The 17,833-nt window shown below is 43.2% G+C and overlaps 1 protein-coding gene across 1 annotated transcript in view; it reads left to right on the top strand.

The window, feature by feature from the left end:
- The first annotated feature begins 209 nt into the window (after positions 1–209).
- Positions 210–17,833, top strand: part of syndig1l (synapse differentiation inducing 1-like) — an 83,313-nt gene continuing 65,689 nt past the window's right edge. Inside the window, exon 1 of the mRNA XM_021601071.2 lies at positions 210–1,081. The gene's annotated coding sequence lies outside the window, so the exon portion shown is untranslated. The remainder of the gene's footprint in view (positions 1,082–17,833) is intronic.

The raw sequence follows: 17,833 nt of genomic DNA on the forward strand, positions 1-17,833 counted from the left end.
GGCACACATGCTTTATAACTCAACAGTTTTTGTGACAAAACTATCAGTTAAATTCAATAAATGACGTTGAACTTTAGATGTGTATTAAGTACATGCACATTTAAGCGAAAAAGTACATTTTGTGTGCCCTACGTCATCACGCAAATCCGTTTGGTATAAACACCGCTGGTGGGAAAATGCGCATTCTTTCTTTATGCGGATGTAGAATAATTCGCATGAAAACCTGTCTCCAATTGAATGGAAACCTCGCTACCTTTCAAACATGTTTTTTTGCCGCTCACTGTACAAGGTTGTAGGTTGCAACACGAGTCACATCGTTTGACTCCAGAAATAAAACCTGTGCTGTGGGTTCCTTCCCTCGTTCTAACGATAACCGCTACGGGAGAAGAATCTTCTTCATTTAACGAAGGTGTTGGCAGGTTGCAGTTGTAACCTGCTATACCAGACTCGCAATAACCTCTCCGGGGTGTACTGGCTGAACATGTGTGGATGCCGGGCGAACACCCACATACAGTGCAGACAGTGGGAGAATGCTGTTGCAATAAGGCTTGGTGGAACTTGTACTGCACTTCACAGCAAAACAATAAACACATTAATCTGAAGAGACACCTGTCTGATGGGATTTCACTGAAGAGTTCGCAAACTGGACTGTCTAATTTGGAAAAAGAAAGACAACAATACATACAGTATTTTGGGATGAATATAAATAAAATAAATAAACATCCTCTGAAATTGTCTTTCTGAACATAAAAAAAAAATACTTTAGTTTGTAAAGGCAACCCTGCCGATCAGAACAGAGAAGTAGAGACTCGTGTCGAACTAAAAAAACTAAAATCCAAGTGGTTTGGTGCACACTTCTTCTTATTTCATATCAACCACCACGTCGTGTCTCTCATTGGAGAGATCGCAGTGAAATAACGGACTCCTTAACGGACGCGATCACATCACATGAATCCTTTTCAAAGAGAAGAACTAGGACTATCGCTGAGCTCACATCAACCCACAATAATGCCTACAGAAACACAAGCAAGTGGCTGTACATGTCAAATTACGTTTGGATTGTCAGGAATTCGCATGTAAGGTATTGTATTTTAGATATTATTTTACCATGTGAACAAGTCAGTTCTTTACGCATACAACAACATTGCATGGGATTTTTGTGTTCACAAGTCACAGCCTGCAGTAAGTGCAACATGTCTTAGCGCGGAGTGAACTGAGTGCTTTTTGATTTATGAGAACATTTATCAACAGCCTAAATGTACATTATCAACTCAAATCGACATTTAAGACTATAGTTTATGTTAAATTTTCGGATTTTACTGTTGCTTTTTTAGGTAAACCAATTGACAGCACACGCATTGCACATAGGTTATGATGTGCCTGTGTGTTGGTGGCGGAACGGCTCCGATAAAGATATTGGTTTACAGGATGCTCCCGCGCGCGCTTTGTCTCCGTGCTTTTTCAAGTCTACATGCTGCCAATTGTTGTGCAATTGTCTACCCCATCAGTGAATTGTAATGTATTGTATTACTGCATTAGATAAGGACCGTTTAATCACTTTGGTTTATAGGATTGTGAAACACAGAGTTACTTTTGGAATGTGTTTAGTCCGTCTCAGGTGGTTTGAGAGGTGAGTGACAAACTCATGTCTACACAACATTCATCTTCATAAGCCGACACATGGATACCTGAAATAGAAACGGGTGTGCACATATGCCACTCTCTAATTGTTTTACACTGTGTCAGGAAATGCAGCTCTGTCACAGGTTCTGCTGTGGTGCAGTGGTTGCACAGCCTTTCCTCTACAGGGAGCCAGGTTTTCCTGTGTCTACCCTTCTCAATGGCAAGGCTGTGCTCACTGAGCCTGTACTTTGTCAAGGTTTTTCTAAGGTTTTGATCAGTAACCGTGGTCAAATAGTTTGCCACCGTGTACTGTTGATTTAGGGCCAGATAGCACTGCTTTTAGCTTTGTGTTTGTGTTTCAATACAAGGAATGTAGTTTTGTTTTGACTGTGTTGTAATTTGGTTTATTCTGATTGATTGGATGTTCTGGTCCTGAGGCAGTGTGTTACTAGAACAGGTTTGTGAACTCAGCCCCAGGACCAGCTGGATGAGGGTCCTGAGGCTTCAGTGTGTTACTAGAACAGGTTTGTGAACTCAGCCCCAGGACCAGCTGGATGAGGGGACTGAGGCTTCAGTGTGTTAGTAGAACAGGTTTGTGAACTCAGCCCCAGGATCAGCTGGATGAGGGTCCTGAGGCTTCAGTGTGTTAGTAGAACATGTTTGTGAACTCAGCCCCAGGATCAGCTGGATGAGGGTCCTGAGGCTTCAGTGTGTTAGTAGAACATGTTTGTGAACTCAGCCCCAGGACCAGCTGGATGAGGGGACTGAGGCTTCAGTGTGTTAGTAGAACAGGTTTGTGAACTCAGCCCTGGGACGAGCTGGATGAGGTTCCTGAGGCATCAGTGTATTAGTTGAACAGGTTAGTGAACTCAGAGCCAGGACCAGCTGGATGAGGGGACTGAGGCTTCAGTGTGTTAGTAGAACAGGTTTGTGAATTCAGCCCCAGGACCAGCTGGATGAAGTGACTCTTCTTTGCTCAGTTCTTGGTATTGAATTTCTTGGTAATTATATTAGAGGGGGTCACTGTATTTTAGATGTTTCCAAAACTGAATTGCTCATTGAGTTTTTGTTATTAGTGGATGTTGGCTTAATTCTGCCCTGCATGCATTGTTTGTAGTTTTCTTCTGGACATGTAGGAGAATCTTCCAGAACTCTGCATGCAGCGTTTCAATGGGGTGTTTGTCCCATTTGATGAAATCTTGTTTTGCAAGTGGACCCCACATCTCACTGCCATAAAGTGCAATGACATATTCAATTAGTTTTAGCCTAATTGTAATAGATATTTCAATTTGAATTAGTTTTTTAATGGTGTAGAATGCTGTCACACACACACACCACTGAAATGCATTCCTCCTCTCTGGGCTAATAACAGAGAATGGAAGGATAACAGCACTACTATACAGTGTGTGTGTGTGTGTGTGTGTGTGTGTGTGTGTGTGTGTGTGTGTGTGTGCGTGCGTGCGTGCGTGCGTGCGTGCGTGCGTGCGTGCGTGCGTGCGTGTTAAAAGGAACAGCAGCAGTCAACAACAGAAACATCCATCCCAGAGATAGGAGGGAGGTTTTCTCAGTCCAAAACAGAGCTGAATATCCGAATAATTCCCACCCAGAAGGATTTAGTTATAAAATAGTTTTTCTAACAGTATAGAGGAGGAAATGTCTCAGAACATACGCATCCAACTCATTTAACCCATTAAGATGTAGGATCTTAATTTGATCACTCTTTTTTTTGCGGCAAATTTTTGCTGCACAGCAGGAAATACAAACTTGTAGTGTATCCAAGGTAAAAAAAGGTTTCTAAAGTTTGTAATTTCCACTTTAAAATGTCAGACTTCATTTACCCTAATGAAAAATCCTTGGAATTTTTTTTTCCGCATAATAATTCCTATCTCCTGTTGCCGAAGGATTACTGTGCATTTGGAAAGTATTCAGACCCATTTACTTTTTCCACATTTCTGTCTTATGTTACAGCCTTAGTCTAACAGTGATTAAAGGACCAAGGCCCTTCTCCCCTGATTGCTCAGTTTGGCTGGGTGGCCAGCTTTAGGAACAGTCTAGGTGGTTCCAAACTTCTTCCATTTAATATTGATGGAGGCCACCGTGTTCTTGGGGTCCTTCAATGCTGCACTATTTTTGGGGTATTCTTTCCTAGGTCTGTGCCTCAACACAATCCTGTCTCGACGCTCTACGGGCAATTAATTTAACCTCATGGCTTTATATTTGTTCTGAGATGCACTGTCAACTGTGGGACCTTATATAGACAGGTGTGTGCCTTTCCAAATCATGCCCGATCAATTGAAATGACCACAAGTTGTAGAAACATCTCAAGGATGATCCGTGGAAACAGGATGCATCTGAACTAAATGTTGAGTCTCATAGCGAAGGTACTGCATACTTATGTTAATAAGGTTTTTCTGTTTTTTATTTGTAAAACATTTGCAAAAAATTCTAAATACCTGTTTTTGTTTTGTAATGATTTGATATTGTGTTTAGATTGTTGATGGAAAAACAATATTTAATCTAAGGCTGTAACGTAACAACATGTGGAAAAAGGGACAGGGTTTAAAAATAATTCAAAATGAACTTTATTTGCCCTCCTTTAGCAAACTGTCTCAAATTCAGATCCTACATCTTTAGGGAATAAAGTGTAGTTTTGGCTGTATGCCTAGAGTCAGACATTTCAGAGGGTGTAGTGTTGATCTGGATAATGGAGTTCCTCCTCCCTGTCTTTCAGAGGGTGTAGTGTTGATCTGGATAATGGAGTTCCTCCTCCCTGTCTTTCAGAGGGTGTAGTGTTGATCTGGATAATGGAGTCTCTTCTCCCTGTCTTTCAGAGGGTGTAGTGTTGATCTGGATAATGGAGTTCCTCCTCCCTGTCTTTCAGAGGGTGTAGTGTTGATCTGGATAATGGAGTCTCTTCTCCCTGTCTTTCAGAGGGTGTAGTGTTGATCTGGATAATGGAGTTCCTCCTCCCTGTCTTTCAGAGGGTGTAGTGTTGATCTGGATAATGGAGTCTCTTCTCCCTGTCTTTCAGAGGGTGTAGTGTTGATCTGGATAATGGAGTTCCTCCTCCCTGTCTTTCAGAGGGTGTAGTGTTGATCTGGATAATGGAGTTCCTCCTCCCTGTCTTTCAGAGGGTGTAGTGTTGATCTGGATAATGGAGTTCCTCCTCCCTGTCTTTCAGAGGGTGTAGTGTTGATCTGGATAATGGAGTCTCTTCTCCCTGTCTTTCAGAGGGTGTAGTGTTGATCTGGATAATGGAGTTCCTCCTCCCTGTCTTTCAGAGGGTGTAGTGTTGATCTGGATAATGGAGTCTCTTCTCCCTGTCTTTCAGAGGGTGTAGTGTTGATCTGGATAATGGAGTCTCTTCTCCCTGTCTTTCAGAGGGTGTAGTGTTGATCTGGATAATGGAGTCTCTTCTCCCTGTCTTTCAGAGGGTGTAGTGTTGATCTGGATAATGGAGTTCCTCCTCCCTGTCTTTCAGAGGGTGTAGTGTTGATCTGGATAATGGAGTTCCTCCTCCCTGTCTTTCAGAGGGTGTAGTGTTGATCTGGATAATGGAGTCTCTTCTCCCTGTCTTTCAGAGGGTGTAGTGTTGATCTGGATAATGGAGTCTCTTCTCCCTGTCTTTCAGAGGGTGTAGTGTTGATCTGGATAATGGAGTCTCTTCTCCCTGTCTTTCAGAGGGTGTAGTGTTGATCTGGATAATGGAGTCTCTTCTCCCTGTCTTTCAGAGGGTGTAGTGTTGATCTGGATAATGGAGACTCTTCTCCCTCTTTCAGAGGGTGTAGTGTTGATCTGGATAATGGAGTCTCTTCTCCCTGTCTTTCAGAGGGTGTAGTGTTGATCTGGATAATGGAGTCTCTTCTCCCTGTCTTTCAGACAGTGTAGTGTTGATCTGGATAATGGAGTCTCTTCTCCCTGTTATCACCAGGGGAACTGTAATCAATGGCCAATGAAAGCATGTCCACACATACTGGGCACTCTGCAACAGCCCTGGAACAACCTTGTGGCTACACACATGCAGAGGGATGGACAAACACACACACACACACACACACACTCCTCCCGTTTAAATCATTCACACGTGTGTGTGTGACGCATTGCCGTGTGTGTGTATGAGACACATGCCTGTGTGTGTGTGTGTGTGTGTGTGTGTGTGTGTGTGTGTGTGTGTGTGTGTGTGTGTGTGTGTGTGTGTGTGTGTGTGTGTGTGTGTGTGTGTGTGTGTGTGTGTGTGTGTGTGTGTGTGTGTGTGTGTGTGTGTGTGCGTGTGTGTGTGTGTGTGTGCTGTACAGGAAGATGAGAGAGCAAGGCTATCAGTGATGATGGCTCCTGATAACATCATTAGAAAAGGATTCAATTCTAGTGGATTATGACTCCGTGTTGGCAGTGTTTCCTTTGATGACTATAGTAGTTCCTAAAAGGATCCATCTACATGTTACCAATTCCATTATCCACATCTGAGTGTGTTAAGAGATTGGATCATACTGTAGGACTACAGCAGTCTTCAACCTTATCAGTCCCGAGACCCCAGCAAAAAAAAATCTGCATTTTCATTTATCTGAATGTCCAGCTCTTATATTTAGGCCCAAGATGAAGTGGTTTATCGTTTTATTTTCAGGACAACCCAGGGATACAAGGGAAACACAAAACAATTTGACATAAAACAGGTACATTCATGAGCTTTATTGACAAAATCTCAATAAATAAAAAGTCAGCCAAAAATAAAAGCCGAATGAAAATGAATGTATATGAATGTATATGAATGCTGTAAGAGCAGAAATGAAAATCCAACAAGTCAGCTGTCACTGCAGCTATGTGATTATACTTGATTACTGTAAAACCCACTCATACACAATGCTGTCTATTACTGTAAAACCCATTCATACTCAGTGCTGTCTATTACTGTAAAACCCATTCATACTCAGTGCTGTATATTACTGTAAAATCCATTCATACACAGTGCTGTCTATTACTGTAAAACCCATTCATACACAGTGCTGTCTATTACTGTAAAACCCATTCGTACACAGTGCTGTCTATTACTGTAAAACCCACTCATACACAATGCTGTCTATTACTGTAAAACACATTCATACACAGTGCTGTCTATTACTGTAAAACCCATTCATACACAGTGCTGTCTATTACTGTAAAACCCATTCATACACAGTGCTGTCTATTACTGTAAAACCCATTCATACTCAGTGATATGTCTATTACTGTAAAACCCATTCATACTCAGTGATATGTCTATTACTGTAAAATCCATTCATACTCGGTGATATGTCTATTACTGTAAAACCCATTCATACTCAGTGCTGTCTATTACTGTAAAACCCATTCATACTCAGTGCTGTCTATTACTGTAAAACCCATTCATACACAGTGATGTCTATTACTGTGAAACCCATTCATACTCAGTGCTATCTATTACTGTAAAACCCTTTCATACTCAGTGATATGTCTATTACTGTAAAACCCATTCATACTCAGTGATACGTTTATTACTGTAAAACCCATTCATACTCAGTGCTGTCTGTTACAAATCTAGACATCTACATCAGCTTGCGTGTGTGTGTGCGTGTGTGTGTGTGTGTCTGTTACAGATCTAGCCATCTACATCAGCTTGCGTGTGTGTGCGTGTGTGTGTGTGTGTCTGTTACAGATCTAGTCATCTACATCAGCTTGCGTGTGTGTGTGTGTGTGTGTGTGTGTGTGTGTGTGTGCGTGTGTTACAGATCTAGCCATCTACATCATCTTTATCTCCATGCTATTACCTCCCAGCGATGTGTGTAGAATCAGTTTGGGACAGCACAACAGCCTAAAACCCATACGCTTTATCATGGAGCCAGACAGGCAGGACGTGGAAACTGAGGTTTATGGGTTAGGCACACATGAATGGAGTGGAGTTGTGTGAAGGGAGGCTGGCTGATGGATGAATGGATGGAGCTGAGTTGGGTGAAGGGTGCGGCGCACTACATAGGAAATAGGGTGCCAATTGGGACGTAGATTAGTCTACCAGCGGCTTCCAGACAAGACCACAAGCTTGGTGATGTGCCAGCCAGTTGGCTTTTCTATTTAGGAACAGATTGGAATGGAAGAGTGAGTTAGTCATGATCATTCATTGATGTTCAATATGTGCAGAATAGCATTCAGCGTCATCACTGTCTGAAAGGGGAACCACGATGATGAGGCGGAAGAGCTTTAACTTATTCAGACCAGCTTCTTCTGTCTCTTGGTTGGGTCGAACTGGCACTCCTCCCATTGGAGAACCCTTTTTTGGTTCCAGGTAGAACCCTTTTTGTTTCCATATAGATCGCTCTGTGGAAAGGGTTCTACATGGAACCAAAAGGGTTCTAACTTGAACAAAAAAGGGTTCTTTAAAGGGTTCACCTATGAGGACAGCCCGAAGAACTCCTTTAGGTTCTAGATAGCGCCTTTTTTTTTGAAGGTAGTGTCAGTCAGACAGGAAGGAATGGGGAGTAACAACACCAGCAGAAACAGGAAGGAATGGGGAGTAACAACACCAGCAGAAACAGGAAGGAATGGGGAGTAACAACACCAGCAGAAACAGGAAGGAATGGGGAGTAACAACACCAGCAGAAACAGGAAGGAATGGGGAGTAACAACACCAGCAGAAACAGGAAGGAATGGGGAGTAACAACACCAGCAGAAACAGGAAGGAATGGGGAGTAACAACACCAGCAGAAACAGGAAGGAATGGGGAGTAACAACACCAGCAGAAACAGGAAGGAATGGGGAGTAACAACACCAGCAGAATCAGGAAGGAATGGGGAGTAACAACAACAGCAGAAACAGGAAGGAATGGGGAGTAACAACACCAGCAGAAACAGGAAGGAATGGGGAGTAACAACACCAGCAGGGCGAGATAAAGCTTATCCAACCAATTGTATCCAGTATCGAGGTGCATTGTCTGTGGCTAATTCTTACCCTCCATGACGTGAGTGTGGAGCAGCATGTAGCGTAGCGCCAAACAGGAAGGAATGAGTTGAAACAACGGTGTCATTATGACGGCCAGCATGGCAACACAAAGCTAATCCAGCATGGACCCCTGAGGTGAGTGCTGTGTTCATCCATGCCCCAGTGCTTCCTGGGACCACAGGCTTGCTGGTTTATTCATGGGGGGGGGGGGGGGGAGACTATGTGGAAGCCAGTGGAGGCAATGAAGAGTGAGTGGGTGGAAGGAGAGAGAAAATGAGAATGAGAATGAGAAAGAAGCGAAAAAGAGAGGGAGAGAGGAGGGAGGGGAAGGAGTAGAGAGAGAGAGGGAGAGAGGTGGGAGAGAGAGAGAGGTAGGAGAGAGAGAGAGAGGTAGGAGAGAGAGGGAGGTAGGAGAGAGAGAGAGGGAGGTAGGAGAGAGAGGGAGGTAGGAGAGAGAGGTGGGAGAGAGAGAGGTGGGAGAGGGAGAAAGGTGGGAGAGAGTGAGAGGTAGGTGAGAGAGTGAGAGGTAGGTGAGAGAGTGAGAGGTAGGAGAGAGAGTGAGAGGTAGAAGAGAGAGAGGGATGTAGGAGAGAGAGGGGGGTGGGAGAGAGAGGGAGGTAGGAGAGAGAGAGATGTGGGAGAGAGAGAGATGTAGGAGAGAGAGTGAGAGGTGGGAGAGAGGTAGGAGAGGGTGGTAGGAGAGAGAGGGAGGTATGAGAGAGATGAAGGGAGGTATGAGAGAGAGTGGGAGGTGGGAGAGAGAGAGAGGTGAGAGAGAGAGAGGTGAGAGAGAGAGAGGTGAGAGAGAGGTAGGAGAGAGAGGGAGGTATGAGAGAGAGTGAGAGTTGGGAGAGAGAGATGTTAGAGAGAGGGAAGTGGGGGAGAGAGAGGTAGGAGAGAGAGTGAGAGGTAGGAGAGCGAGGGAGGTAGGAGAGAGAGAGAGGTAGGTGGGAGAGAGAGAAGTAGTAGAGGGGGGTAGGAGAGAGAGGGAGGTAGGAGAGAGAGAGAGGTAGGAGAGAGAGAGTTAGGAGAGAGAGAGAGAGGTAAGAGAGAGCGAGAGGGAGGGAGGGAGGGAGGGAGGAGAGAGAGAGAGAGAGGTAGGAGAGAGAGAGAGAGAGGTAGGAGGGAGAGAGGGGTAGGTAGGAGAGAGAGAGAGGCAGGGGAGAAAGAGAGAGGTAGGAGAGAGAGAAAGGTAGGAGAGAGAGAGGTAGGAGAGAGAGTGAGAGGTGGGAGAGAGAGAGAAGTAGGAGAGGGAGGTAGGAGAGAGATGAAGGGAGGTAGGAGAGAGAGTGAGGTGAGAGAGGGAGGTAGGAGAGAGACAGAGGTAGGAGAGAGAGTGAGAGGTGGGAGAGAGAGAGGTAGGAGAGAGAGTGAGAGGTGGGAGAAAGAGAGAGGTAGGAGAGGGAGGTAGGAGAGAGGGAGGTATGAGAGAGATGAAGGGAGGTAGGAGAGAGAGTGAGAGGTGGGAGGGAGAGAGGGAGGTGAGAGAGGGAGGTAGGAGAGAGAGGGAGGTAGGAGCGAGAGTGAGATGTGGGAGAGAGAGATATTGGAGAGAGGGAGGTGTGGAGAGAGAGGTAGGAGAGAAAGTGAGAGGTGGGAGGTAGGAGAGAGAGAGAGGTAGGTGGGAGAGAGAGAAGTAGTAGAGGGAGGTAGGAGAGAGAGGGAGGTAATAGAGAGCGAGAGGGAGGGAGGGAAGAGAGAGACAGAGGTGGGAGAGTGAGAGGTGGGAGAGAGAGAGAGGAAGGAGAGAGAGAGAGGTAGGTAGGAGAGAGAGAGAGAGAGGTAGGGGAGAGAGAGAGGTAGGGGAGAGAGAGAGAGAGGTAGGAGAGAGAGAGGTAGGAGAGAGAGAGAGGGAGAGAGAGGTAGGAGAGAGGGAGAGAGAGGTAGGAGAGAGGGAGAGAGAGGTAGGAGAGATAGAGGTAGGAGAAAGATAGGTAGGAGAGAGAGGTAGGAGAAAGAGAGAGGTGGGAGAAAGAGAGAGGTAGGAGAGAGAGAGGTAGGAGAGAGAGAGAGAGGTAGGAGAGAGAGAGGTAGGAGAGAGAGAGGGAGGTAGGAGAGAGAGAGTGGTAGGAGAGAGAGAGAGAGAGAGAGAGGTAGGAGAGAGAGAGAGAGAGGTAGGAGAGAGAGAGATAGGTAGGAGAGAGAGAGAGGTAGGAGAGAGAGACGGGGGGTGATTAATAGAGAACCACTTCGGACTGAAAACCTAAAGACTGACGTAACAATGAGGGATAGTGAGCTGTGTGGTCCCCTGATAGTGTTCCCAGGCTGTGGTGAATGAGGCATGGATAAAACGTCAGGGTTTAGAAGGTCACTGGATACATAATCAATCTTCTCTTTAGGTGGTCATCCCACGGTGACAACCAGCCAAGCAGGCCAGACCTGCCCCAGATTCCTTTACTTATTCATCTAGTACTGAATGTCTATGGCAGATACATGCTAGTTTATGGGATACATGTATAACATGGTAGTTATGGGATACATGGTAGTTTATGGGATACATGTATAATGTGGTAGTTTATGGGATACATGTATAACATGGTAGTTATGGGATACATGGTAGTTATGGGATACATGGTAGTTTATGGGATACATGTATAACGTGGTAGTTTATGGGATACATGTATAACATGGTAGTTATGGGATACATGTATAACATGGTAGTTATGGGATACATGGTAGTTATGGGATACATGGTAGTTATGGGATACATGGTAGTTATGGGATACATGGTAGTTTATGGGATACATGTATAACGTGGTAGTTTATGGGATACATGTATAACATGGTAGTTATGGGATACATGTATAACATGGTAGTTATGGGATACATGGTAGTTTATGGGATACATGTATAACGTGGTAGTTATGGGATACATTTGTAACATGGTAGTTATGGGATACATGGTAGTTATGGGATACATGGTAGTTATGGGATACATTTGTAACATGGTAGTTATGGGATACATGGTAGTTATGGGATACATGGTAGTTATTGGATACATGGTAGTTATGGGATACATGGTAGTTATGGGATACATGGTAGTTTATGGGATACATTTGTAACATGGTAGTAATGGGATACATGGTAGTTATGGGATACATGGTAGTTATGGGATACATGGTAGTTATGGGATACATGGTAGTTATGGGATACATTTGTAACATGGTAGTTATGGGATACATGGTAGTTATGGGATACATGGTAGTTTATGGGATACATGTATAACGTGGTAGTTATGGGATACATTTGTAACATGGTAGTTATGGGATACATGGTAGTTATTGGATACATGGTAGTTATGGGATACATGGTAGTTATGGGATACATGGTAGTTATGGGATACATGTATAACGTGGTAGTTTATGGGATACATGTATAACATGGTAGTTATGGGATACATGTATAACATGGTAGTTATGGGATACATGGTAGTTTATGGGATACATGTATAACGTGGTAGTTATGGGATACATTTGTAACATGGTAGTTATGGGATACATGGTAGTTATTGGATACATGGTAGTTATGGGATACATGGTAGTTATGGGATACATGGCAGTTATGGGATACATTTGTAACATGGTAGTTATGGGATACATGGTAGTTATGGGATACATGGTAGTTATTGGATACATGGTAGTTATGGGATACATGGTAGTTATGGGAGACATGGTAGTTTATGGGATACATTTGTAACATGGTAGTAATGGGATACATGGTAGTTATGGGATACATGGTAGTTATGGGATACATGGTAGTTATGGGATACATTTGTAACATGGTAGTTATGGGATACATGGTAGTTATGGGATACATGGTAGTTTATGGGATACATGTATAACGTGGTAGTTATGGGATACATTTGTAACATGGTAGTTATGGGATACATGGTAGTTATTGGATACATGGTAGTTATGGGATACATGGTAGTTATGGGATACATGGTAGTTATGGGATACATTTGTAACATGGTAGTTATGGGATACATGGTAGTTATGGGATACATGGTAGTTATGGGATACATACGATATGATGTTCTAATACTTTTCAGTCTATGTTTCTTTTCAGGGTTGGGGTTTATTTGAAGGTTACCACCCACCAGCATGGCATTGTTTATTCATCAGAAACACCTGCAAAGTTATTCCCTCTTCACAAGCCATGACTGAGCTGAACCTAACAGCTTTCGGCTGTAGTTGAGCCATGGAGCAAGTTCAAATACAAGTTAAAATACCATGTTTTTGCACCTCACATTTTTTACCAGAAAATTAACAATTCATTGGGTCTTTTGTAAATGTTCACTTATTTTTGATTTACTCTGTATAAAAATAAAAAAAAACGTGTAACATAAATGTTATATTTGCGTGATATTGATTACATTTTGCTACCCTGCTCCCACCGTCACCCAAAGATGAACGGTTTTAACCTCTACCAAGTCTTGCTTCACTGCTTTGATTGGTGCAGCTAGAAACCACAAGTGTCTATCCTGTAATGAACAGGCTCACGTGATATAAAATTCAAGGAACCGGTTTATCTATACTGAACAAACATACAGTACCATTCAAAAGTTTGGACACACACCTACTCATTCAAAGGTTTTTCTTTATATTTTGAGTTTTCTACATTGTAGAATAATAGTGAGGACATCAAAACTATGAAATAACACATATGGAATCATGTAGTAACCAAAATCGTGTTAAACATATCAAAATATATTTATTATTTGAAATTATTCAAAGTATCCACCATTTGCCTTGATGACAGCTTTGCACACTCTTTGCACACCTCAGATTTCCCACTTCCTGGTTGGATTTGTCTCAGGTATTTGCCTGCCATATGAGTTCTATTATACTCACAGACATAATTCAAACAGTTTTAGAAACTTCAGAGTGTGTTCTATCCAATACTACTAATAATATGCATATATTAGCATCTGGGACAGAGTAGCAGGCAGTTTACTCTGGGCACCTTATTCATCCAAGCTACTCAATACTGCCCCCCAGTCACCAAGATTAATAGTGGTTTATTTGCAGCAATTCAAAACCATGTAGGCCTGATTCACGCGGTCTCTACTGAACAATTGATGTGTCTGTTACTTAGCATTTATTTGGGCTGCAATCTGAGGTCCCCTTAGTTTGAAGATGTAATCTGAAGACAGGTGTTTTCTCCATCTTTTTAGTTCTCATACTCTAATTCCACTGATTTCAAAACTTGATCTTCCCGAAAGTGGAGAGCAGCTCCACGACACAATGCATTATAAAAAAATCTGTGTTCGACAGGATTACCAATGTATCATTATGGCTTCCATCCCTCTCCTCAACCCCAACCTGGGCTCGAACCAGGGACCCTCAGGACGCATCAACAACTGCCTCCCACGAAGCATCGTTACCTATCGCTCCACAAAAGCAATGAGTAGGTGTGTACAAACTTTTGACTGGTACTGTATGTGTTTACATTCCTGTTAGTGAGCATTTCTCCTTTGCCAATTGACCAGAGTTGTAGCCAGAGAGAGTAATGTTTATATCTCTACCATAAGCCACCTCCAACATTATTTTAGAGAATTTAGCAGTACGTCCAAACAGCCTCACAACCACAGGCCACGTGTAACTACGCCAGCCCAGGGTTTGCACAAACGAAGAATTTCTGCACAAACTGTCAGGAAGCGTCTCAGGGAAGCTCATCTGCGTGCTCATTGTTCCTCACCAGGGTCTTGGCCTGACTGCAGTTTTTAGCGTCGTAACCGACAATGGCCACTGGTACGCTGGAGAAGTGTGCACTTCATGGATGAATCCCAGTCTCAACTGTACCCGGCAGATGGCAGACAGAGTGTATGGCGTCGTGTGGGTGAGCGGTTTGCTGATGTCAACGTTGCAAACATAGTTTCATGGCCTGTATACTTACCAGACATGTCACCCATTGAGCATGTTTGGGATGCTCTGGATCTACGTGTACGACAGCGTGTTCCATAACCCGCCACTATTCAGCAACTTTGCACCACCATTAGGAGAGGAGTGGGATAACATTCCACAGGTTACAATCAACAGCCTGATCAACTCTATGCGAAGGAGATGTGTCAAACCGCATGAGGTAAAAGGGGGTCACACCAGGTAGTTACTAGTTTTCTGATCCACGCCACTACTTTTTTTTTTAGTATCTGTGACCAAGAGATGCATATCTGTATTCCCAGTCATGTGAAATACATAGATTAGTGCCTAATTAATTTATTTCGATCTTTGAACCAAAGGTTGCCCTGTGACCATTATGATGTAGAAAAATGCATGTATTTTATGGAAGGTGCCAAAACTTTGGATATAACAATAGATGGCAATGTCAAAGTTTACTGTTTTTTGTCTGAGGCGAAGATTTCACTAAATGCTTATGAAATCCAGCTCCAGAACCAGAACCAGCCACCTTATGAATATGGTGTAGTTAAGGAAAACCCAGCAACAACAGATAACATTAGCTAGCTAGATAAGGTTAGCATGAAAGCTAGATAAGGTTAGCATGAAAGGTAGATAAGGTTAGCATGAAAGCTAGATAAGGTAAGCATGAAAGCTAGATAAGGTGAGCATGAAAGGTAGATAAGGTGAGCATGAAAGCTAGATAAGGTGAGCATGAAAGGTAGATAAGGTAAGCATGAAAGCTAGATAAGGTTAACATGAAAGCTAGATAAGGTTAGCATGAAAGCTAGATAAGGTTAGCATGAAAGGTAGATAAGGTAAACATGAAAGCTAGATAAGGTGAGCATGAAAGCTAGATAAGGTGAGCATGAAAGCTAGATAAGGTTAGCATGAAAGCTAGATAAGGTTAGCATGAAAGCTAGATAAGGTTAGCATGAAAGGTAGATAAGGTAAGCATGAAAGCTAGATAAGGTTAGCATGAAAGCTAGATAAGGTGAGCAGGAAAGCTAGATAAGGTGAGCATGAAAGCTAGATAAGGTGAGCATGAAAGCTAGATAAGGTGAGCATGAAAGCTAGATAAGGTGAGCATGAAAGGTAGATAAGGTAAGCATGAAAGCTAGATAAGGTGAGCATGAAAGCTAGATAAGGTGAGCATGAAAGCTAGATAAGGTGAGCATGAAAGGTAGATAAGGTAAGCATGAAAGCTAGATAAGGTTAGCATGAAAGCTAGATAAGGTGAGCATGAAAGCTAGATAAGGTGAGCATGAAAGCTAGATAAGGTGAGCATGAAAGCTAGATAAGGTGAGCATGAAAGCTAGATAAGGTGAGCATGAAAGCTAGATAAGGTGAGCATGAAAGCTAGATAAGGTGAGCATGAAAGCTAGATAAGGTTAGCATGTTAGCTAGATAAGGTTAGCAGTCTAGCGGTCTTAGGCCTAGTTAACTGGTATGTAACCTGAATGAAAGTGTGCAGGGAGACAGCAACCTTACCTTAGGTCCAGGGACAGCTCTGTCTTGACTCCTTTGGGAAACCAAGAGGATTAATATATTCAGATGGTGATGGAAACAAATAGATACAAAAAGAACAACAACGAACAGGCACGCCTAAACTAAAGATACAAAAACAAACTAAAGGTCTCGTGGCCACCAAACCACTCAGCACCCTCAGGACTCGCAAGTCGCGACAACAACTGACGATCACCCTAATTGGCAGCACCATAATGTGCTTATCCACCAGGCTCAGCACCTGCTGTCCTCTGGGGGATGGAGTGTGGATGGAGTGTGGAAGGAGTATGGAAGTGTTTCATGGATAGTGTGTTTGTCTATGTCCTAACACTAACCTTCCCCAAGTTCCCCCATATCATGACAGTCATTCTTCGGAGGTGGACCTTAAACAAGCATTTCTGCTCTAGTGCAGGAATTACCTATAAATAGGGGCAGTGTTGCCCTCTAGTGGGCACCTTTAATTAAGGAGACAGATTGGGGGTATGGTCCTGACTAGCGTGCTGTCCAGGGGTGTACTGGTATGTCAAGTAAGTGATAGCATCCATCCATACATTCATCCATTCACCATCCATTCATCATCCATTAATCCATCCATTCACTATCCATTCATCATCCATTCATCATCCATTCACCATCCATTCATCATCCATTCATTCATCCAAACAAGCCTCAAGGATGAGAGCATCGACATCTGTGGGGAGGGAGGTGCACACACACTCTCTCACACACATACACACTCGCTCGCTCGCTCACTCGCTCGCTCACTCACACATATATAAACACATGTATACACACACACATGTTATATATATATATACATATGTATATATATATATATATATATATATACAGTATATACACACACACATATTCACTTATACACACACATATATGCACACATGTACACACACATACACACACATATACAGTGGCTTGCGAAATAATTCACCCCCTTGGCATTTTTCCTATTTTGTTGCCTTACAACTTGGAATTAAAATAGATTTTTAGGGTTTGTATCATTTGACTTACACAACATGCCTACCACTTTGAGAAATAAGACAAAAAACAGAAAACTTGAGCATGCATAACTATTCACCCCCCAAAGTCAATACTCTGTAGAGCCACCTTTTGCAGCAATTACAGCTGAATGTCTCTTGGGGTATGTCTCTATAAGCTTGGCACATCTAGTCATTGGAATGTTTGGCCATTCTTCAATGCAAAACTGATCCAGCTCCATCCAAGTTGGATGGGTTCCGATGTACAGCAATCTTTAAGTCATACCACAGAATCTCAATTGGATTTAGGTCTGGGCTTTGACAAGGCCATTCCAAGACATGTAAATGTTTCCCCTTAATCCACTCGTGTTGCTTTAGCAGTATGCTTAGGGTCAGTGTCCTGCTGGAAGGTGAACCTCCGTCCCAGTCTCAAATCTCTGGAAGACTGAAACAGGTTTCCCTCAAGAATTTCCTAGCATTTAGCGCTATCCATCATTCCTTAATTTCTGACCAGATTCCCAGTCCCTGCCGATGAAAAACATCCCCACAGCATGATGCTGCCACCACCATGCCTCAATGTTGGGATTATGTTCTCGGGGTGATGAGAGGTGTTGGGTTTGCGCCAGACATAGCGTTATCCTTGATGGCCAAAAAGCTCAATTTTAGTCTCATCTGTCCAGAGTATCTTCTTCCAAATGTTTGGGGAGTCTCCCACATACCTTTTGGTGAACACCTAAAGTGTTTGTTTATTTTTTTTGTTTAAGCAATGGCTTTTGTCTGGCCACTCATCCGTAAAGCCCAGCTCTTTGGCTTGTACGGTGGTCCTACGGACAGATACTCCAATCTCTGTGTGGAGCTTTGCAGCTC

This window comes from Oncorhynchus mykiss, chromosome 4 (genome assembly GCF_013265735.2).
Source record: "Oncorhynchus mykiss isolate Arlee chromosome 4, USDA_OmykA_1.1, whole genome shotgun sequence".
Classification (NCBI taxonomy): Eukaryota; Metazoa; Chordata; class Actinopteri; order Salmoniformes; family Salmonidae; genus Oncorhynchus; species Oncorhynchus mykiss.